This window comes from Nyctibius grandis, chromosome 3 (assembly GCF_013368605.1).
Source record: "Nyctibius grandis isolate bNycGra1 chromosome 3, bNycGra1.pri, whole genome shotgun sequence".
Taxonomy (NCBI): Eukaryota; Metazoa; Chordata; class Aves; order Nyctibiiformes; family Nyctibiidae; genus Nyctibius; species Nyctibius grandis.
In genome coordinates this window covers 76,213,560-76,236,161 of record NC_090660.1, presented here as the reverse complement: position 1 = coordinate 76,236,161, position 22,602 = coordinate 76,213,560, and the positions used below count along the sequence as shown (strand labels likewise).

The window sequence follows — 22,602 nt, the reverse complement described above, 5'->3', positions numbered from 1 at the left end:
GTGTTTTCCTTTTTTTTTTTTTCTTTCCAGGGGCAAAGAAAGGAAATAAGACTGTTCTCCGTGTCCCCCTGTTTTTGTGAACGTGGGCAACTGAAAGCCTTGTCAGGGCTGATTGCTCCGGTCCTGCTTGAGAGCCAGGTTCCCCCGCGGGCGGACCGCAAAGGGCCACATTCAAAGTCTCGCTCTCCGAGGGCGAAGGACTTTTGTTTTTCCCCTTCCCCTTTCTCCGCCGTTCGCGTGCCGAAGCCGCTGCTCCCGGGAGCGCTGCGCAGCGCTGCGAGCGAGCGAGCGGGGCGGCTGCCATTGTCCCTGCGGGCGGGGAGCGGGGCTGCCCCGCGCTCCGGCGGGCGGCATCGGCGAGGGGCGGCGGCGACCCGGGCCCCGCCACGCTGCCGCCCGCCCCGGCCCGGCCTCCCCCAGCGCGCGGCCCGGCCGCTGCCGCCGTGCCCGGGGGCAGGGGGGAGTGACTTGTGCCTCCCCCCGCCTCCTCCCCGTCCAGCCCTCCTCTGGGTAGAAGGGGAGGAGGAGGAGGAGGAGGAGGGCGAGTGGTGGGAGGGTCTCCATTGAAATAAACAAGCAGGCAGTTATTAAAACGGGAACATGGCGGCCGCAGCCCCAGCTTCAGCTTCATCTTGCAAAGCGAAGGTCAGCGCCGGCAGCAGCGGCGGGAGACGGCACTGACCCCGGTAACGGCTCCCGCACGCCCCCTCGGCCCCGGTGCGGCTGGGGGTGTGCCCGAGCCCCCCGCACCTTCCCGGCCGCCTTCTGTAATGCCGGGGGGACGCCCGGGGCCGCGCCGGTGCGCGGAGGGGCGGCGTTGGCGAGCGGCACCGCGGCCCCGGCGAGGCGGCTTTCCCCGGCGGCGGGGGGGAGCGGGGCGGGGGCCGCAGCTCTCTCCGTGGGCAACCGGAGGGGAGCCGAGGGCAGGGGACCGCAGGGCCGCCCCTCACCGCGGCATCATGCTCGCACCCCCGGGGCCCGGCGGGGGGAGGGGGGGGGGGGGGCGTGTTGTGTGTGCGGGTTTACTTCCCTGGGACGTCTCCCGTTACGGCTTGGGGGAGGGGGGGGATACGGCACCCCACCCTGCTGGGGCGAGGGGGCTGGTTTTCTGCTCGCAGGCCAGGCGGAGGTCGGGTGCCGCCTCTTCGCGCCTCTGGTTGGGGGTGGCAGGGGAGAAAGTGCGAGGAGCCGGGGAGGCGAGGGGTGCTGCGGCTGATCCGGGAGGCGGGGGTTGCCCTGCCCGGGCTGGGGGAGGATGGGGCAGCTGGGGTGCGGAGGGCAATTTTCAAGGGATCGTTTAGGACGTTCTCTCCCTACCCGCAAGCACCTACCGACATGGAAACTTGGAGGGAGGGTCTCTCCCCGGTGACAAAAGGGGTGATTTGGGGAGCAGGGCGGTGTTCACCCCTTCCCCGGCTGACAACGACTTGGCGCGCAAGGGTGCGGGCCGCTCCGCTTTCCCTCCGCGGGGCCAAGCCGGCCGCCCCCTTCCCCGCGCCGGGCAGGGGCCGCGACGCCCGGTGCCCTCTCCCCTTCTCCGTGCGCCGGGGCGCTGCGCCGCCGCTCCGCGCCCGCAGGAGACGCGGGGGGAAGGAGGGGGCAAAGCGGGCAACTTCTCTAACTTTCTGCGCGGGGGTTGTGCCTGCGTGTGCGCGCCGGGCCGAGCCGAGCCGCGAGGGCGGGCGGCGGCGCGCCGCAGCCGCGCAGTCAGGCCGCGGCGGCACAGCTGCGTGCGAGCGCAGCCCGGGGCGCCCGGACGCCGCCTCCCCACGGCCCGGGGAGGGGTGGGGGCCCGGCCGCCGCAGTGCCGTGTGTCTGCGTGCGTGTGCGCGGGGCGGGGAGCGGAGGAGGAGGAGCGGGGAGGGGGGGATGGCAGCCGGCTGGGCGCGGGGCCGGGGTCCCTGGGCGGGTGCGGCTGGCGGGGCGGGCGGCGCCGCTGGCTCCTGCTTCCCTGCCGCGGGCGGCGGCTGCGGGCGGGCAGCTCGGCGGCCGCCTGCGCCGGGAGCGGGCCCCCAGGAGCGCGGGGAGCGGGGGAGGAGTGGGGAGACGTCCGCCGCCTCTGCGGAGGGCGGGTGCTCAGCCCCTCGCTGCCTCCGCGGGGGGCGGTGTGTGCGCGCGGCGACTCCGCGGGGACGGCGTTGCCGCCGCGGTCGGCGGAGGCTCCTGGGCGAGGTATAACTGGAGCCTCGTCCCTCTCCCTCGCTGCCCCTCGCTCCTTCGCCTCCGCTTGGGCCTGAGCGCTTCCCCCCCAGCCCGGGAATCACATACTTCTTCCAGAGGTGGGAACATTCAGGCCGTGGAGTTTGTCTGCAGGAAACCTGCCCGAGAGCCTGGCAAAAAAAGGGTTATGAGGAATTGAAAAAAAATAAAAAAATGACAAGGAGGTTGCGATAGTCACCGGGAAATAACGATATCTGAATCTTAGTTTGTGTCAGCCTGTATACTTCTGGCTGAAGGGTGCGTATGCGGGAGCCCGCTGTCTAAATACACTTGTAATTTAGTCAGGAAATAGTCTCCTTGTCAAAGGAGAACAGGCTGCTTGTTCACTAATAATCAATTGGCTTTGTATTTATCTCTTTTTTATTTTAGAGTAGTAGGAAGCAGGTGAATAGGCTTTAGAACTGAACCAGTAGTATTTTTAGGGTGTTCAAGTATAGTTTGAGCTAAGCATATAGTGCCTGGCTGTGACAGTTACAGCAGAGCCCTGTTGCCGCGGTAAATAAGTAAGCAGTTTAAGACTGCCACTCTTTTTACTTAAAGCATTTTTTTTTTTTTGTTCGTAGTTTGCTGCCTTCCTGGCTGAAGGCAGTCGTTTGTTTTTTATCCCTTTGGGTTTTTATGTACTGTACGCTAGCCAGTTAATTTCCTGGCTCTTTCCAACCCAGTGGCAGCGTTGGGCCACCTGGTGGGCTCCTCTCCTGGGGGAATCCTCTGCCCCTGTCCCAAGGGAGGGAGCTGCTGGTCTGCTCTCTTGGATCCTCTCAGAGAAATGACAATGTTGCACACCGTCGATAATATCATACTGAAACTATTATTCCCCAAAGCAAGGCTCTTGTTTGCTTACATGCAGCTTAAGACCACTGTGAATGGAAAATGGTTGTTTTATCACAGTTGTTGTAGGCACTGCGCCTCCTGTGTAGTTTTTTGGGACACTTGGTTCTTTATGTCAGCGGTGTTGTCACAAATAGGATATACCAGGCTTGTGCATATTTGTGCATACAGAGGTGTATGGATGCTCGTGCATTTGTGTCTCTCATTTTGGCACTTGTGATAACAGCTGCTTGGGGACTGGACCGAAGAAGTTTGCTCTGCTGTGTCACACGAGATAAAGAAAGATGTAAATTGCCCCTGAATGGTTAATCCCTAAGTTGATGAGAAGTGTTGTGTTAAGCTTAATGTTCATGGCTGGTCTTGGACATCTACAGTCTTGAACAAAATATTTTCTCGTGGACTCAACCTTCAGAAATACTGAGAACAACTTTAAAAAGAAAGGTTGTTCTTCTTAATGTCGTGCAAGTATTTGAAGTATCAACGTAACTTTTAGTATGCTTTTATCTCATTTTGGTGAGCATTATGCAATAAATGCCTGACAAAAGTGGTGTAATCACCTCATTTTTTTCAGCCACCATACTCTTTTATTTCACATAAAAACTGAAGATTTCTCAACTCTATATTTTCTCAAGCTTGTGGTCTTTACTAGGGAGAGGATCCCTGTATGACACGCTCCATCTGTATCTCTGCAATGTCTGAAGGAGACACTTCTTTACTAAATGTGTAAATCTCGTGTTCCTCATTGTGCATCCTGGTGGTGTTAGTGCTAAGTTTGAAACTGGAGACGTTTGAGGAAGGAGTACTTTATGCCTATCAAGAATGATACTTTTGGAATAAGACAGTTCAATTTAAGTTTTTAAACTGGAACGATGTTGTTTGAGAGAGAAAATAGTCAAAGATTATTCCTGGTGGAAAAATGAGACAATGCTAGGGATTTACTCGCATATAGTGTATTGCATTAAACTGAAGGTCTGAAGTGAAAATTAATTATTTAAGAATAATGTTTATGTTTTTTATAATCATTTAGGATGTAGCTTTCTCGCTAGAAGGCTAAAAGGCTCTGTCGGAAGAGGCATGTAAGCAGTCTGGAGTGTTGACATTCCCAACTTTTCCCCCCACCCTCAAAAACACCCAGGAAGAGCTAGCCCCTCTGCAGGGAGCCCAGGTTTTGCAGCAGGAAGAACAAAGTCAGTGAGTGAGCCAGCTGCTGCTACAATGCCCACTGTCTCCTGCTTTTGTTGCTGCTGTCACTGTCTCATTGGCAAAATCTGGGCTTCTGCGCTCAGCTGGAGTTTCTCTAGCAGCTTACACCAGAATTGCAGAAATTGCAGAGACTTATGAGGTCTAAGCCTTGAGGATGCTGCAGTTCATTCAAAAGAAAAAGCTGAACTAAAGACTGGTACCAAATTCAAGTATAAACGTAACACTTGTCTCCGTTGGAGAAAGGGAATAGTGAACTAAAACTGTTCTTGCCATGTTCATTTTCTTGTATGTTTGCTATGGTTGGCCTCCATAAACAATGCAGTTTGTATGCAAGTAGGTTTAAAGTATTTAACAAATTCCACACACTTCTTCAGTACCCTTATAGACATTAAAATGCTCAGTATTCATTTATTTCTATGTTTGGCTTTGGAGGGCAAAGGTTAGATGCGTTGTTACAGTATATACTCTTCTGTGTGACACAACATTTTAAACTAAGAACAGAGTAGCGTTGATATTTACTTTATAGAAGGTATATTACAGCATCCATTCATCCACCCATTTTCTACTATTAGTTAATTTAGTTACAGATGGCTATGCTGGCAGGATCCCTTCTTTTTATTTTTAAACGAGATGAAGTTCACTGCACTACTTTATTTTTGTTAGTTGTTAAAACATTGTCATACTCATGGCAGCAGATAATGACAAATCCTGCGATGTAATGCTGGGAGCAAGGGAGGCGGAGAGGGAGAAACAAGGAGGGAGGGGGGGGAAACCCTCCTGAGCATATGGAGACATCCAGAAAAAGATGTGCATCGTCAGCTGTGATTCCATTGTGTGCTTGCAGACGGGATCTGAGCTCTTCTTCTCTTGGGATTGTAAACCTCACAGAAGTATTCTTTGGCTTTTACCCGTCAGGATAATAGAGCTTAGATAGCATATATTTCACATATTTATTGTAGATAATATTTTGATAATATTTTATGATTTCAGGGAGTAAATACAGTTGACAGGACTCCTGCTCTGTGTTGGAATAACATTTTGAACAGGCATACATATTGGTGAAATGGCAACTTAAGAGTACTGAGAATAATTTGTAATATTACATCAGTGGTTACATATTACTAAGGCATATTACCAGTTCTACGGTTAGTAGTTTGTCAGCAGTATTTACATTATGCAAACACTCCCTTTTTTTAATGATTCAGTAGCTTAGCCTTTTCAAAACATACCAAGTAGAAATGTGACATGAAAAATGACAGCTTGTATAGTTTAATTAATTTAGGATACAGAATTAAAAAAAAATACCAGGGAATTTTTAAAACAGGGTTTTAAAACAAAGCTATTTTGTCAGTGTTGTGAGTATTCAGAAATAGTATTTACATGATGAAAAAACTGAGTGGAAGAAATTAACTTTCTTTTTTTCAGTCCTGCGTTTACCTATTACCTAGAACAGCGTTTCCTCTCCTAAGCATTTGGGTTACTTCTGCTGATTTTATACAATTATTTTGAGTTGATGAATAGTTTGAGGAACAGATCTTGAATGTGGTGGATTTACTGCATTGCATTTTGTTACCGTTTGTGATTTTTCAGTCTTGTTCTATGGAAATCGCACGTTATTCAAGTTAAAGACTAATGGAAATTTTACTTAAGAGTTTTATAGAAATAAAATAGGCACAATTCCTATGGAGAGTGTATGGTCACTGGGGTGCTTGGCATTTTGAACGTTGAAATTAGTTCATTAATTTAAATGTCTGAAGCTATACGACAACATATTAACAATACACCCATTTTTTTCTTCTGCAGCTGCATCATTATACCATTCAGAGTCTTGCATTTCCTTAAATGTCTTCCATAACAATCTCTTATTAATACAGTTACTGGCAGATATTATTCATGCTTTGCTCTCATTTTAGCACTTATAACTGATAGTAAATCTAACTCTTTCTGTGAGCGTGCTCCCATTATTTAGATATTCAGAAGCCTCTTTGTGATGTGCGTTTGATTTTTGCAGCTAAGGTGCAATGCCCTCTGTGAAGTCTACATTTTTCTGTTTGTTTTTAAACTTCAAGAAGTTACTTGCTGTTTGGAAAGGATAACTTGGATTTTGCTGAAATAGTCCACATTATATGGAAACCATTAATGTCTTAATGAAAGGGCAGAGAGTATAGGTGACAAATTAATTAAAATATCTACTGAATGTGTTGATTTATCCATAAATCTTAGGGAGTATGGATCACATGAGCTGGATCCTGGGACATAGTGAGAACATATATCTGATGTATTGATGACTGAGAGTTGCTATTTTGATGCTTTTTTAGTGAGCTATGTAAGACACTGTTGCTCTTTAGTAGGATTTATAGTGGGCATATCACAATTGGTTGCTTTATTGGCTGCCTCAGTGGAGAAGTCTGGGATTGAAGAATGGGCATGGAAAGTGAAATAACATTTTACTTGTTAGGTCAGAATTATGGAATTTTACTCTTACTCTGCCCATGCTGTAATTCATCTGTGTGTGAACAGATTTAGTTTTTCATTGCTGTCAGTATTGATCTCTAATGAGCGTTGCCCATAGATTTTAAAGAAAATAACTCCAATTAAAAACAATGCAGTATGTCACCTATTTGTACCTCGCAGATTGTGTAGGAGGTACTAAATCGCATTTAAAAAGAAAACTTTGAGAATGGAGGAAACTCCTCCTATGAATAAATTTGATAGTATATACTGACACTTTTATTACAGGTATTTTTATGAACTTTATGAAGTTCATCATATGCCTGTGTGATGGAATCAATTTAAAAAACAAAAAAAAACAAAACAAAAAAAAACAACCCAAAATTCAAGGTCATGTGTTTTAATACTTGTGCAAGTGAGAGTTCAGGTATCACCTGGTCTACAGTGGAGATTACTTTTCTTCATACTTCTTCCACCATGCTTTGAGTTCACAAGGTATCTCTTCAGTCCTTATTTTACTATTTCAAAATTAATGTCAGGACTTGCTGACCAACCACTTATGTTATTCCCAGAAATAAATGCAATTATTGTCAACTAATTTTACTTGCTACCCTTACACAAATTTATACCTTCGTCTCCAGAGACCTGAGCAATGACCTCCTCTTTCTCTATTAATTTCCTTAAATAGATTCTTTGTGGAGGAAGATTATGAGTGTATACACATAAATACTTTACTTATTTTAGCAGATTTCAATCATTTTCTCAAGGAGAAAAGCTATTCTCCAGGTCTAAATTGTTGTATCTTTTAAAAAAATAAAAATTTACATGAGAAATATACTATTTTGTTTGAGTGTGGCCAAAATACTCGTTGTCTTTATCTTAAAAGAAAAAATCGACCTGTTGATACCTTACTGGTTATAAACTCTAGCTCTAATAACATAGTTCAAAGCTTTTTTTTTAATTGCTTGCCAATTTGTGTTGGCATTGCAGTGCAAACATACTTTTTCTTGTTTTGATGTTTTTGTTTTTGTTTTTTTTAAATCATGGCTTACTTTGATACAAAGATACTGAATTTTTAATGAGGCCTCAAACTTTTTTTTGTCACAGGTCTGTGTGAAATTAGTGTTAACTGCATGATGGTGAGATCATGTGTGGCACCTTTTCAGTATAAGAATGAGGGAACCTGAAGACTGTATGTAGATGAAAAAATGCATTCACTAAGCTTGCACGCTGTAGATGAGGGTCTCTTCTATGTCTGAAAGTGGTAGTTGTTCACCCCCTTTTAGCTAAACTGTAGTTTGTGGAGTTGATATTGTGTGTTTTGTTCACAACTTACAGGTTTTTCTGGGGCGAGGAGGTAACACATCTTAGGTACCTGGAATACAGATGTCCCTTTGCACTGGAAAAGAAAGAAATGACTGTGCATGAATGGAAAATAAAGATGTAAAGCGTTCTGAAGTCAGGGAACAGTGTGTTATTCTAGGTCCTATCAGTTGTGTTTTGCTATTATGTTGCCCTTTAAAAAGTTTTCTTTTACCCTTTATGGGATGGAGAATGGAATGGCGATGTTGGAATATGGCAAGTGTGGAGAATGATGGCTGTGGTTTATTCTGTTGTTATATCATAGCTAACGCTGATAATTTCTGTACTGTTTGAGGCACAGACCTGTTCTTCATGTAGGCCTTTGCCTGAGGCCTGCCTGCAGGCCTTGAGCACCACCAACAGCACGATGTTACTGTGAAAGCTGGCTTTATGTGAGGGTGTTTTTCCTTGAGTTTTGAGGGGCATCCCAAGAAACTCCTGATTCTTGTGGGAATTTGTGAGGGAATAGGCACTAGCATTGCCTTTTGCTGCAGTGTTGGCTTTCCTTTATTTCAAGCTTCAGAAAGGGCTTGAGGAGGGAAGGTAAGGACTAATAGCTAATTTCATTGTCCATCACTTCATCACTTTTGTTCGCTGACAGTCTAGAGGAATGAGTCTGGAATATACCAGATTATACATCTCTTGGGTACATAAGCTTGTCACTAGTTGCTGTCTAATTCAAGAGTTTTACTTGGGAAGAAAGATCTTGTTAGTAGTATTTCGAAGGTAGTGCTTCTACTGTGAAACTGTCATGTGTTGTCTTGGTTTTCAGGTAGTATTATTAAATATTTTATGAATAGAACAAATGAAAATCAGCAAAGCCCCGTGGGCTGCAGTATAACGGTCAGGAGCCATGTTGCTCACTCACATGCAGACTCTTGGAGCTGCAGTACTGGAGGTCACGTAGATCAGGAGGTGGGACCCAAAAATAAATTAGTGGTAGCAAAATACCAGCGAGCAGCCATGCCAGTTGTGAAGAAACAAAATGGTAATAGAGTTGTTGTTCTCATTTCGCTGGCATGCAGCAGCTGAAAGACAGGAGATGAGCGGGAAACACTTCTGTCTACACAGGTAGTCTTGTCTTTATTGCTCGTCTGTGGAAAAGGTCTCCCCACCATGAACTGGGGCTGCAGCCTGTATCTGCAGGTGAGATGGCAGCTTCCCCTTGGTGTGTCTCTGAACTGCAGGTGTCTTAACAACCATTGTAAATCTCACTAAATCACCAAACAATCTAGTAGTGTTTTACTTAAAGTTTTATTCTAAGACAAGATGATGCTTTCCATCAGTGAGGACCCACTCAAAGGTCCATGTTTGTGATCTGTAGAGCTTGTGTGCTTTTGGGGCATTCCTGAGGGAATAATGAATTTGGATCTTGTGTGTGTGTTTTTTATGTAAGAATACTTCTTTGTTAGTGGTGCCTCTGAATAGCCTGTTACTATAGTGGTATCCTGCCTGTGACTGAAAGAACTTAAGCAGAGTTTGTTTGAAGAAGGTTTCTCTGAGGTTGCACAAATGACAGAAAGAATGAAGTTGTTCTCTGAATTCCATCTTTCTTGAGATGTAATTAGTGCACTTTTTTTTTTTCTGTTGATGACTCCTGTAGTGTATCTTTCATTTACTTTATATTCTGCCTTTTTGTTTGTCAGAATAAGAAGGTAGAAAACTCTTCTTTGGTGGCTTGATTGGATACATTTGACATAAGGTACTGTTTGACCTACAAACAGGAATGCAGGTTTAATATTTATGTGGGTAGCGACATGCTCCTCTTCCCTGAAGAATTGTGTATTGCACTGCAACGTATGTCCTCTGCTCTTCTGGACTCTTTAAGAGCTATACTAATGAAGAGCTTTCTATTTATTTGTCCACTGATACTAGTTGCTTGGGTCAGGAGTATTGTAAGTGGAGATTCAGAGAAACATGCTTCTGTACATACAACTTCTAATAGTGGCTGAAAGACATTTTGTAAGAACACCAGTTTCTCCTTTTTAGAGACTTGAAACTAATGTGTTATAAAGTCAACCAGCCAAGCAGTCAACCAAAAAGGAACCAACCACTTTCACAGAGAGTTCCCACAGATTCTTTTGTGAAAATAAAGGCTGTGTACTCTGTAAGTTAATATAAACATCTTAGTTGCTATCACTATGAATTCGCAGTAGGCAGCAGGTGGAGAGGAAGCTGTGTGCCTGGAGTGATTGTGCAACTGGAAGGGGGTTGTAGCTGTGTCTGGAAAAGCAGATAATGCTCTGCAAAGTTTGTTTCCCTTGTGTTACACTTAAAACTGAATGTTCTAAGCATCATATTTTTATTTTTCTATGCCTGTCTCCAAAAAAAAGACTCATATTTTTCTCTCAATTCTGTTCCTAGCACACTTGAGATGTATCTGAGTAGTGAGGCCCCCCGCACGCACAGACCCTAGAAATCGTTGCCCGCCTCACTCAGTTTTGGTGAGTTGTCTATATCCTATTGCATTTAATTGGATTGTGTTACAGTTTTGTCATCTTCACTGGGGAATTTGATGTGAGATGTCTCAAATTGATTGTGTGGATACAGCAGAACAAGCCTTGGTTTTACGTAACGTTTGACATTATACAGTGAGTCGAAATGCAAGCATTTTAGAGACTTTCAAAAATAACGCCCAGACTGGTTATGGAAGCAAGGACCTTGCTTTAGTGCTAGGACCAGGAATGGGACACTCTGCTGAGGAAGGCTGAAGGGATCAACATATGAACTACTTTCACATAAATTTGTTTGATATTTTATACTGTAACTAAGGAATTGACATTTTTTGAATGTGCTGATTGTAGTCTGTCTTATGGCAAAGGTTGAATATGATGTAATACAAGCTTTTCCATCCAACTATCTGCACTAATAAATTACTTAAATTGAGGGTTGAAATCGGTATAATGACACTGATGTCTTAAACTGCTTGTTGCTAAAGAAGTACTGTCGGATGTCTCCATCAGGCAGTGCTGTGCCTGTTTAACTCCGCTAACAAGAAGGGATAATAGTGCTGAGAATTAGAAAAAGAGACCCCTGCAGATTGTTTAAATGCAGACTAATAATAGTTTGGTAGTGCAGTGAAAGAAAGTAGGCTATAAATGCCGTGTTTTTATTTTAGGTATGTTTAATATATCAGTATACTCACTTGGTATAAATCTTTTACAAATACGCATTTGAGATTTTATGTGAGAACCTTTTCAGGGTACTCATGAATAAATGTTGCCTTTTAACACGTAGAGTGACTTATTAAGGCCAGAAATATATATTTTTGAGGCTTGTGCACTAAATATAGATGTGGGAAATGAGCCTGCTGAAAAGGTTTTTAGTTGTTTGGGGGATAACTGTTTGTTTATAAAATGCCAACATTTTCTGGGTAAAATTATGTATGTCCACATCAAGTATCATTTCCTCTTTTGTTAATTATGTTGAGCAATTTTTGCAAACTAACAATGCTTTTCTTTAAACTTACTGAATTTTCTAGCATCAGTGAATGAAAACAGATTAAGAAGCTTTTCAATGCTTTTTTTTATGCCTTTTCCCTTGGATGTTCTGATAAAACAATTTGTAGTTCATCGCATTCAATGAAGTTTATAATACTGGTTATTAGTTTGTTTATGTATTATATTAACTTGAAAATGCTCAGCCACATAGATGTTATTACTTATTTACACTTATTACTTACACTATATTAGTTATTATTTATTTACACTGCTTATCTGGGCTGCATAATGATCATAACGTGCATGTGTAGGTCTTCTCAATAATAAGCTGCTTTTGTGATCATTTAAGCAAATTGTTTTAAAAAAAGGAATCTAAGAATCTAAAATATTTTTTTATACTGAATAGGACTTGTAATAGAATGAGTTAGATATGTGTAATACAGAAAGAGAAAAATGTCACTGCGAAAATTCTCAAAAGAGAACGTGAAATTTTGTTGTCAAGTTGATAGTATGTTTGTTTTCAGTTGTCTCAATTGTAACTTTCCATTAAAAAAAGGAATGCATTAGGTAAGACTGAAAAAGGTAAATATTCAAATAAAAAGCAATTTGCCTATAATTGCTTTTTTCCCCCCTAATTAATATATGTGGGACAAAGCCCCCCTTGTTTTTGCTTAGTGTTGCTATATTCCGCACCAAAATTATAAATCTAGTTGTTACTGTGCCAGAAAGTAATCTGGTACCTTTACGGATACCGATTAAAATATCGTTTCTGTGTTTGAAATGTCAAAACCTTTAATAAGAGCAAATAGGAGATAAATATTTGTATATGAAGTCTATGGTGATGACAGTGAGGAAGAACCCACTGTGAAAAATGAATGTCATGAAAGGATTTAGAGGGCAGGGATGAAGTAGAGAGGTAGTTTTGCACTCAAAATATCCTTTTGCTCAGAAGTGGGTGGTTATCCATGTGTTCATGTGGTACTTCAGCAAAAGTAAGTTGCATGAGACCAGGAATAGTTTTGGTTCCTTTGAACCCTTGGAAATTCTTCCATTGATTTCTGAATGTCCAGGATTTCAGTCCTATCTTTGACATGCTTAGATGTTCACCTTCTCCATCACAGGGTTAGAGAGCTGTAGCTGTTTATTTTAACCAGTACACCCATCTGAAATTATACTAGTGTCTGAAGGATATATTGGGTTGGAGTTTCATTTAAGAAATCCTGTCCTCGGCTTTTGACTGGAGTTGCTTGTGAAATAGGTGTTGGGTTTGACTGCGTGTTGTGAGACTGGACCACCACTGTGACTGAAATTGTGCACATTCAGCCTGTCTTCCACCATATTAAGTTTTTTGGAAAGTGAAACTACTGCTTAATACTTATTGAATCTATTTTTATATGATATAACGGATAAGAGTGTGAAACTTGTACTGGTTAAATGGCTTTAGAATATGTGTATATGAACTGCTAAGAACTAATGTAAATGGGCTGCTCCCGTGGAACATTGTTAGTTAGGGTAGTGGGAAGTAGCTGCTGTGTGCTACCAAAAAGCTGTGCAATTAGGATGGTGAGAAGTTCAGACTTTTTTTAAAACTGAACAGATAAAAATACTAACTTTAGTTCCTAGTCTAAAAGTTTTCAGTCAGAAAACATTTACTTTTTTTTTTCTCTCTGTCCTTTTCTTTTTGCATGAAATGGTTCGCTTTGTAAAGAATATTTCTCAGCAAAAAAAAGAACGTAGATCAGAGAAATCTCAGTTTTCTGTCACTCTCGATCTGGAGAGTCTGTTTCAATCTAACTTTGTAGTGATTTCATTGGCATTTGTGTTGTAGTTAGTGTCAAGTGTGATAGAAAATATTTGTGTGTCTGTTCTGAGTTATAGTACTCCTTATTGTTGTTTACAGCAGTAGTGGATAAAGAAAATTCTGACAGATATCTCACTTTTGGCTGTGTCCTCCTAATAACATGTGTGTGTAAAGGGAATGCTGTCAGAAAATAAAGTACAATACTGAAAATAGAGTGCCTTATATTGAAAAGAGTTTTAAGAGCCTTCAGTATTAGTTGAAGGATGCAAGTGAGGAACCTACAGTAAGTTCCAAGTATGAAATCTGAATAAGAGAGAGCTCATTTCTGTCAGCATACAAAGCTGATCTGGGATGGTGCCTACCTAGAGCTCTGTAGTGAGTTCAGAGCACCTTAATTCCCACAGGAGCTCTGTTTCTGAAATACCTGAAATAAAATACATGTATCTATCACAAGTATGGGTAATCTTTACTGTATCAGGTCTTCTCATTTGCAGAGGGATCTGTGAGGGATATTTAATCTACGTTGAATTGGTTTGTGATAAATAAAGGGAATGTGTTCCCATTCCTAGACCTCGAAATTGGGGTGTTGTGTTTTGCATGAAATATGATCAGATTTTTCTGTTTTCAATCACTTCTGTTCAGTAGCGACATTAGTTAACATAAATTGCCTATAAAGATGCCTGTAAAAGTGGATGCTTGATTATAGTGAATTTGATGCAATTAGCATTAAAATCATACTCCTAATCTGAGAGTGAAGTTCTGTGTGGGTGGTACAATGAGAACAGAAGTATTGAGAAATGAGCATCTATTAGGATTTATACAGTTGCACCTCACAGATTTTTTTTTTTCTTTTTCCCCTAAAATTGGAAATGGGAGCTTACAGAAATCATAGGTTTTTATTTTGTGGAAAAGCTGAAATTTACACAAATGTAATATATTGAATTTCCTTTCAAACTGATGAAAATTGAGTGTTCTAGAGAGAAATCTCATCATGCTTGCAACTAGCAGAACTAGATTTGTTAATAATGAAAGCAGTTTCAAAGTATTTTCATAGTTTTGAGGCCACAAAGTTCAAATTCACTGTATATCTGGAGTAAAACATTCTTAAATATGTAAAACTCATTAATTGCTGTGAATGGATTTAAATGGAGTGCTCTGTCAGTGAACTTTTAAACTGAATTGATGGAGTCAAACTTCATGTATATCCAGGACTGTTGAAAACACTGTCCTTCAATTGATTGAAACTTGCCTTTTGTATGTAGCTATATCCTGGAAGGTTATTTTTAACATTTTAGTTTCAGTGAGATAAATAAAAGAATATTTAGGAAATGAGATTGCTAACTTGATTTTATTCACTTCTTAAATATTGGTTTTGACTTAGTAACGGGCTTTGCCAAGATTTTTTCATTTCTTACCTTGATAGGAACCTTTTTATATGGGCAAAAGTATAGTATATATGCATTTGTGGAAGAAATAGCTGTCATTATCATCCATGGAAAATCAATATATATTTTAAATATAGATTGATGACATTGTACCACCGGTATTGGAGCCTGGGAATTCTAGAGGGGTCAAGAACAGGACAACTGAGCACTTGCATCATCAAAGAAGATGAGATACATTTACTTGAGCAGATTTTCTTCTGGGCCTGCCTTTAGCCCCTGAGTTGGGAAGAGTGAAATATTTGCCCGGCTCAGCTCTCGACAGTAAATAGTATTAATTAAATACAGGGCTTGAAAATGACACTAGTATTTCAGATTAAGGCCAGTAGATTTTGCCTTGGCTTTCTGGAAATTGAATTCCAGTAGTCTGTTTATTTGACAGTATTATAGTACAATAATTTGAGGTTCATGGATATTTCTGCAGATTAAAGTGGGTGAATTTTTATAATGTCACAATGCTGGGATGTTAAGCTCAGAAGATTTATGTGACTAGAATAGTAAGTGAATTTGCAGCTGGTTAATATAAAGTGTGGCACAATGTGTTTCCATCTGATTAATTTACCTTTATATTAACTGGATTGGCAAGAAATTACAGGTTTTCTTTTTAAAACAAACTTTGGATGTTGAAAAGTTCAGATGAATGGTCTTAGATAAGTTACAGATGTTAAGAGGTATTATTAAAATGATTTAGAAATATTGGTGAGTTTTACAGTTGTGAAGGACTCTAGCTCTTCAAAATGTTTTACAAAATCCTCCTCTAGTCATCTCACCACAAGCAAAAAGGGGTACTGACATTCCTACATACGCAATATCTGCCAGTGTCTAAATGTATTGGTAAATCTCTGTTTACAACTGTGGCCATGATTGATGAAGAATGTGGTTTGTTCTCCTGTTCTGATGTCTCTCTTTTTGTGGTCCAGATTCTTCCCTTTTTTCATTATCAGTACTTCCGTTCCTTCAGTAATCCCAGTTCAATAAACTACAGCGTTCTGTATCTTTCAAAATGGCAGCAGTAGGCAATCTAAGAATATTTAAAATTAGAATCGAGAAAAGAATTAGTTTTATAGTACGTATTGCAGATCAACTCGTCCTTGAGGGAAACTGTAGTAGTGTCAGAGGGAGTTAAAATGTTTCGATTCATGTTTTTTTCAGTGTATTTTTCTTTTGCTTATATTTGGATATTCTCACTTAAACTTTGAATCATCATCCTTACAAGTAACACATGGAGCTGAAGATCCCTTTTTGCACTGGATTCCTTTGTCCTTCAATCTTTAGGTACCTGTTTTACAGCTATAGAAGAGTGAGATGTCTCCTACATGTCTTTGTTCAGGTTGTAAGCTTGAAACTACTGTGAGGTGCCACACTTTAGTACTATTTTGAAATGGGATAAAAACATCTACATTTCTCTAAAAGTAGGTGGCCAACACATATGAAATTTCACTTGGGTTAATTTTTATGGCCTTTCAGTTTTCAGTTGTGTTTTTTTGCTTGGCTTCTCTTCATAAATCCTGATTAACTGTGTTTTTATTGCTCAGTCCTGCTGAACAGACTCATGTAAAACTCTTTCAGTCTGGAGTTACAGTATGTAACTTCCAGAATATATCCTGCAGTGGAATAGGGTTTATGTGCAGCTAATGGTACACGAAGCTTAATGTGTGACTACTGATGTTTAAAATATTTCTTGTCCTTGACTGTGATTTTAGTCTTTCCTTCCTCATGAGCTCACTCTTTTGTCGTTATCCAGGTTCTGGGCTCCTGATCAACACCGAAATATTTGAGAAATCAATACACAGGGGTCTATTGTATAACACTATGGTTGCCACACTTAAAACATACTTGACACAAATCCACACAAGCAAAAAAAAAAAAACCACCAAAACACCCCAAATTAGACCATTTTATACGAAATACCACGTGCTATTCTACCACTATCACACCCCAAGCACACTACCACCACTACAGTACATGACAGGCTATGTGCCACAACCTAAAGGGTTAAATGTTTTTTTTTTTTTCTATCAGTTTTCTGCTTTTGTTGGTTAATGTCAAATATACTGTTTGTATAGCACATCTGATTCATGGTAGCATGTATTTATTTTTTTTAATATCGGCATGGAATCATGCATATGGTGCTCCGGTCCTGTTTTAGGTACTGTGGGCACTTCTTAACAGAAGAAAAATAAAGTAACAGCCTGCTGCTGCTGAACTTGATTCCAGTAACAGTAGTTATCACAGTTGCCTCCTACTTAGTCTTCCTCTTATTTGCTTCATCACTCAACTTCTGAGTGATTTCCTTCTGCCCCCAGCTTCCAGGAGAAGTGTTTTGTGTGTAGCGGTCTTCTGATACAATCTGATACAGCTCTGGGATAGTCCCTTCTCCTCCACCTTTGCCATCACTCAAAGCCCACAGGCAGCAACGTAGGAGCAATGTTTTGGGTCAGGACAGCTTGATCCGTGGTTGTGAGATTCTCTAATAAGAGTTGGACGTATTTGTGTGTGTGTGTATTTTGAGGGGGAATTACTTACTGAAAATGTATTTTTGGCTAGCTTGAAGCTATCAATGAGTTGGCTTGAATTTCATAAGTAGTGTTGTTGAGGAAGGGAGAAAGTTCCTTACTAATCAGAAATGCTGTAATGGCTCACTTAGGAAATTCTGAAATTAAACGTTTTGAACTTCAAGGCTAGATTCATAGGAAGAATTAATGGTGAATGAACCATGGGGAAACAGCCTGGCTACGGGGTACGGCTGAGTGAGGAGCTGCTGTGGGTGTGCGAGGTGAGGGCTTTTGCTAGGCTACAGTTTCAGTGGCACAGCCTGCGCCCCAGGTAGAGGGACGGTTTGTGAACAACCAGATACCTCATCTGCTTCCCAGTGTCTGGTCTTGCTCCCTAGGAGATGCAGTTTACCCTGCTGCTCCTGAGTCCAGGGCAGCCCTGCCTCTCCCTGTTGCACCGGGGCTAGGGATGGGTGGGCTGCCAGTGTTCTACAGCTGTGGCAGAGAGTGGCTTCCAAGGTCACCCACTTCACCTGGGATGACTGCAGGGGCTGGGGAGGCTTTTCCTGTGCCCATGTGGGCAGGGAAATGGGAGTACCTCTGTCTTCAGCTGCCAAAGCAGGGAGAGGCAGGAAGGCAGATAGCTGCACACCGCCTCCTGAACATCAGGCACGGGTGCAATAAGACGGAGGAGGGAGTCACGATGCTCCTGATTTGGAGCAGAGGTTTGCACTTGGGTCTCCTGCCCCTTGAGAGATTGCTGCCGTCTCTGGGCTGCTCAGTGTTTTTGAGCGGAGCTTGCAGCCTCTGAAGCCAACTCTGCTTTTTATTCGTGTGTAAATACTTTGTTGGAGAACTGAATTTCCAGCATTGGTGGTGAGTGCCCTATCTGTTGAGTGTGCCCTACAGTGAAGGACAGTAGTTTCTTCACTTGCCTACTTTTGTAGATTTAATTTATTTATCTGCTACCCGTAAGGTTGTCTTCTCAGACAAGGTACTGCAAAGGAAGCTAAGGTGTACATTCACAGATATATTTAGCAATTAAATCCCCTTGTGGATGCTCTTAATGCTTTGAGATAGCTTACCCTACTTTGACATGAAGTAAGCTATCTGAAACAAGGGCATTTTTCCTGGTGAACTGAGTATTTGTCCAACTTGAAGCAGTTTTAAAATGCTTTTTTTTTTTTTTTTCCTGTTCAGTGGCTGAAATGAAAAATCCATTACAGGCACAGCTCTGTTCCTTGTATCAGAGGTATTGTTGTCCATAGTTAAATGGATACATTTGACTACAAAGATATAATACAAGTTAGTTTCACACGGTTGCCACTGTGTATGCCATCTTTCTTTCCAGACCCTTTGGTAAGGTCAGTGTGAAGTATTTTAACATGTAAAACTGATGAGTTCTTGAAAACCTGAAAAGATCAAAATGAGACATATTTATATCTCTCAGAGCAAATAAGAAGTAAAAATGTGAACAGTATATAATGTGTCTGGCAAAGGTAGAAATAAACCCTGAAAAATTTAAAACCACTAATTAGTGAGTATTTTGTATTATGGTGGGAAGGGCCGTATGCCATAACTTTTCTTGCTGTTGACATGATTTGGGGACTGTTCTTGCTCTTGTGATTTTGTGGAAATATCGTTGTATAATCAGAGTGGTAACTTTTTCATGGTGAGCTGTACTCTGTTCTGTTACATTTGTGTAAATAATTTTTACTCAAGTTGTATTGCAGAAGCTGAGAAAGGAAGACTGCAAGACTGCCCTTAGAATTTCCTTGGGGGAGGAGGGACTTTTTTAGAAAGACAAGATTCTGAGAAGGGAAATAACAGGGTTTCTTGCGGAAAGGTTGAGCTAACTGGCAATACAGGAAAGATGAAAATGTAAAATCCAATATTGGGTAAAACTTTCTTCTGCCAATTGAAAATATTTCTCACTTGTATTAGCTGAATATAAAGATGACACTGTCTTTTACTGTTTTTAACTGATTTTGCTTACCACTGGCAGGGAAGAAAGAGGGAACTGGTATTTTTCTTACACAGGCAATGTCTTGAGGAGCAGAATAAATTAATGCAACATGGTTTTCTGTAAGGGTGCAAACCTGCAACAACATGATAATTTTTTATTTAATATTTTAATAATTGAAAATGTGTGTTTTTTTTCTGTGCACGTATGTTTGTTTCTATGTTGTAATTTTTACTGATTGTATTATCATTATCAGTTTTTAGTTCTGTCCTGTTGCTTTATTTAGCGTACCAGGCAATATCAGCATTTTTATGCCATGCTGGTGCTGGGCTCTGTGGCTCTCATTGTGCCAAGCTTCTGCTGTTCTTCTGTTGTGTTGAACAGGCAGTTAAAATGATTTATTCAGGCTGGCTGAGGGCCAGCTATAAAAATTGAATATATTGTTACCTTGGACAACTTTTTTTTGTTTGTTTAATCAACAAATAATTTAGATAAGGTGGCAGGAACCATTTGTAGAATTTGAGGACTTAACAATGTTCGCCCCTGCATGTGATGGAAATTTCCCTATAATTATGCCCATGGGAATGATGGTACATGGGTAACGACAGGGATGGAGCTAGTCCTTGTGCTAGAGAGCCAGGAGCTTAGTCTTCAGTGCCAGGTTTGCCAGAGGTGTACTAAACAAGTCACTTGAGCTGCAAGTCCCTCACTTTCTTAGCTATAAAGTGTGGTCAACCCTCATTATTTTCTCCATAAGCAGAATTCAGGTTCATTGGTGTTTGTGGATTGCATAGAGAAAATAAATAAAAACATATTTCTGCATTTAATTTCCTTGAATGTAAATAAAATGCCTACTTCTGTCTGCCTATGTTGTGAATTAATACTGAAATTGTAAAAACTGCTAGACAGAACTCGCCTATTAAAATGTTGAAGCAATGGCCTTTTGCTATTTTATTAAACAAGAATCAACCTAGATTGTTTTGTGTTAGCAGTAGTTTTGTCTGCTTATGAGATAAAAAATCGAGTATTGACTTGACTTTACATTTCGCAGAGGAAGAATTAAAAATTATCTCTGTGAAGGGTGACTATGGAGTTACTCTTTGAAATTCTAATTTAACACTTCAGTAATGGGTCAAACCTTCTCTGAATCCTCTGTGGGATTATTTGATTTGCTGTCTAGTTAACCTCAAGGAAAATGGGATGTCTTTAAATTACTGGAGGTGCTAGCTATCACCTTATAATGGAGCCACATGGGAGAATTTGTTGTTTTAAATTAGGATTGTCACCTGATGACTAAGGGATTATATGAATGGGGTTTAGTTTCAAGATCTATCTTGAGGTTGAAAGTTGCAATTTTTTTTTCTTCTTTTACTTTTCATCAGCTGTACAGTTGGAGATTGATATAATTGAGGAATAAGGAATGAGGAATATAAATGTCTTCTTTACTTGAGGGGGGATGGGGTTAGGGTTTTAGTATTTGTTTTGTCCAGTGTTATTTATGCATGGAGAAGTTTTTATTTTGTGTTTCTTTTATTTGCATAAATGTTTTGTGCCCCAACAAGAAGAGTCTTTATTTTTTCGTAATAAAATTTATTATTAAATGACATTCATGTGACTGTGGAACTGAAGGGAGAAGTTCAGGTTTTTATAAGTAGACAAAGCAGCAGCTTGAATATTTTGCAAGTTTATGCGTGTAACGTTTATCCTGCCAAAACCTTTAAAATTAATTTGCAAAGTATTGAAATACGAGTACTGAAATGTTTTATGCTGTGTCATACATAAAGGGAGTATTTGGCAGTTAATGAGTAACTTGAATTTGGCAGGGGTAAAGACAGGATTTCAGTTAATAAAGAATTCACTCCAACATTTTACTTTTCACTCTATTTTATGTTGGATATTCTGTGCGTGTTGGTGCTATAATTTTTTTCAGCCACAGTTCACCTTTAAAAGCCATATAACATACCTAGTCATATTTCAGCAGGTTACATATTTCTCTATCTTACAAATTAAATTGAATTTTTAAACATCTATGGTGTGTGATGTCATAGGGTATAAATTAATACAATGAAAAGCTTAGCATAATACATCATTTTAACGGCACTTAGTGTCTCTTCAGGAGTATTGAATGGAGACAAGCTGTGCAGTGTGCATTGCATATACCGAGAAATTTCACAAGACTTTTTGACATCAGTTTTGAAATGAGTTGTGGGCTCAGCTCCAGCGCTGCTCTGAGCGTAGCCTGTCCTGCAGAACTTTCCATTGCCAGCCTGTCACGTACCACGTGCCTGTATTTCACCTAAGATTTCTGATTTGAATAACTGTGGCTATACATCGTTAGAATTGCATATTTAACAGAATTTGCTTACTGTTGCTTCTGAGAATTTTGTTTTGTTCTTTTTTTTTTAAGAACACAAGTATGTTTATTCTTGCACAGTTCCATGTATATTGTGATCAATTTTTAATTTGTATATCAACATGTTGTGGCATGTTTTTGAAGTTGGTAATAGCTATGGAAATGTAAGTCTTGACCAGGTCTGAGGACTTGTGATTTTGGGAAGAAATACTGGGTAAAACAACATAGTCATCAGTTTTGTACACGTGCAGGGGAGGGAAATTTTTTAGGATATGAAAGTTTTTCTGTGCTTTCTAGGAGCTGACAGAGATGTAGGTAACATTGTGCAGTCAGGATTATAAAGATAGAACAATACGCAGATTTATTTTACAATATTTCTGTCAAAGGTTTGTTTACAAAGGCAAAAAAGCCCTTCTGTCTACTGCACTGAAGTGCATATCATGAAGCGCTACTTGCAACAGAAGGAAGCAGGGCCGGGCTTGCAAGCTTCTATCTGAGGAATTGCTAGCATGCACGAGTTGGGCTGCTTTGCCACTTCAAGCTGGAGAGCTTTCTGGTGATAGGAGAGGTCCTACAGCTACCCATTTGCTGGTTACTAAAAATAGTGGTGCTGTAGTAAGGAGAGGACAGCAGCACAGCACCAAAAAACCTTCCCAACCCTCCAAACCCTAAGATTTTAAGGAGTAAATGCTTAAACAAAATGCACCATCTTCCCATGGTGGGCAGAGTTGCAGGCCAGTTCATCCCCTGAGTCCGTCCGACTGGCCAGGTTCTGCAGCATGCCCTGCAGGTCATTTGTTTGAGCTATTTGGAAATAGGATGGATTCAAGATGCAGAAGTAAAAAAGCTTTTGTATGGAATGCTTGATTTGCTTCTCTTCTTTTTTCCTAGAGGGGAAATATAAACTGAAGTGTCTTTTCTGACTCCAGCTGTAGTAGAGGAGTATGGGTGTTCACACAGACAACTTCCAGACAGAAACCTCAAATACAAAGTAATACAGTGAAATAGAAATCTTCAGGTTGGGGCTGCTATCAAGTGTGA

At 41.2% G+C, this 22,602-nt stretch overlaps 1 protein-coding gene across 6 annotated transcripts in view; it reads left to right on the top strand.

Moving 5' to 3' along the window:
* The first annotated feature begins 573 nt into the window (after nucleotides 1–573).
* NCOA2 (nuclear receptor coactivator 2) overlaps nucleotides 574–22,602 on the top strand; it is a 196,575-nt gene continuing 174,546 nt past the window's right edge. For 4 of the 6 annotated variants that reach the window (XM_068396028.1, XM_068396026.1, XM_068396025.1 and 1 more), the window contains exons 1-2: nucleotides 574–686; nucleotides 10,432–10,511. The gene's annotated coding sequence lies outside the window, so the exon portion shown is untranslated. Of the gene's footprint in view, nucleotides 687–2,379; nucleotides 2,458–10,431; nucleotides 10,512–22,602 lie in introns of those variants that run through there. The other 2 variants (XM_068396029.1, XM_068396030.1) reach the window with 2 other exon arrangements.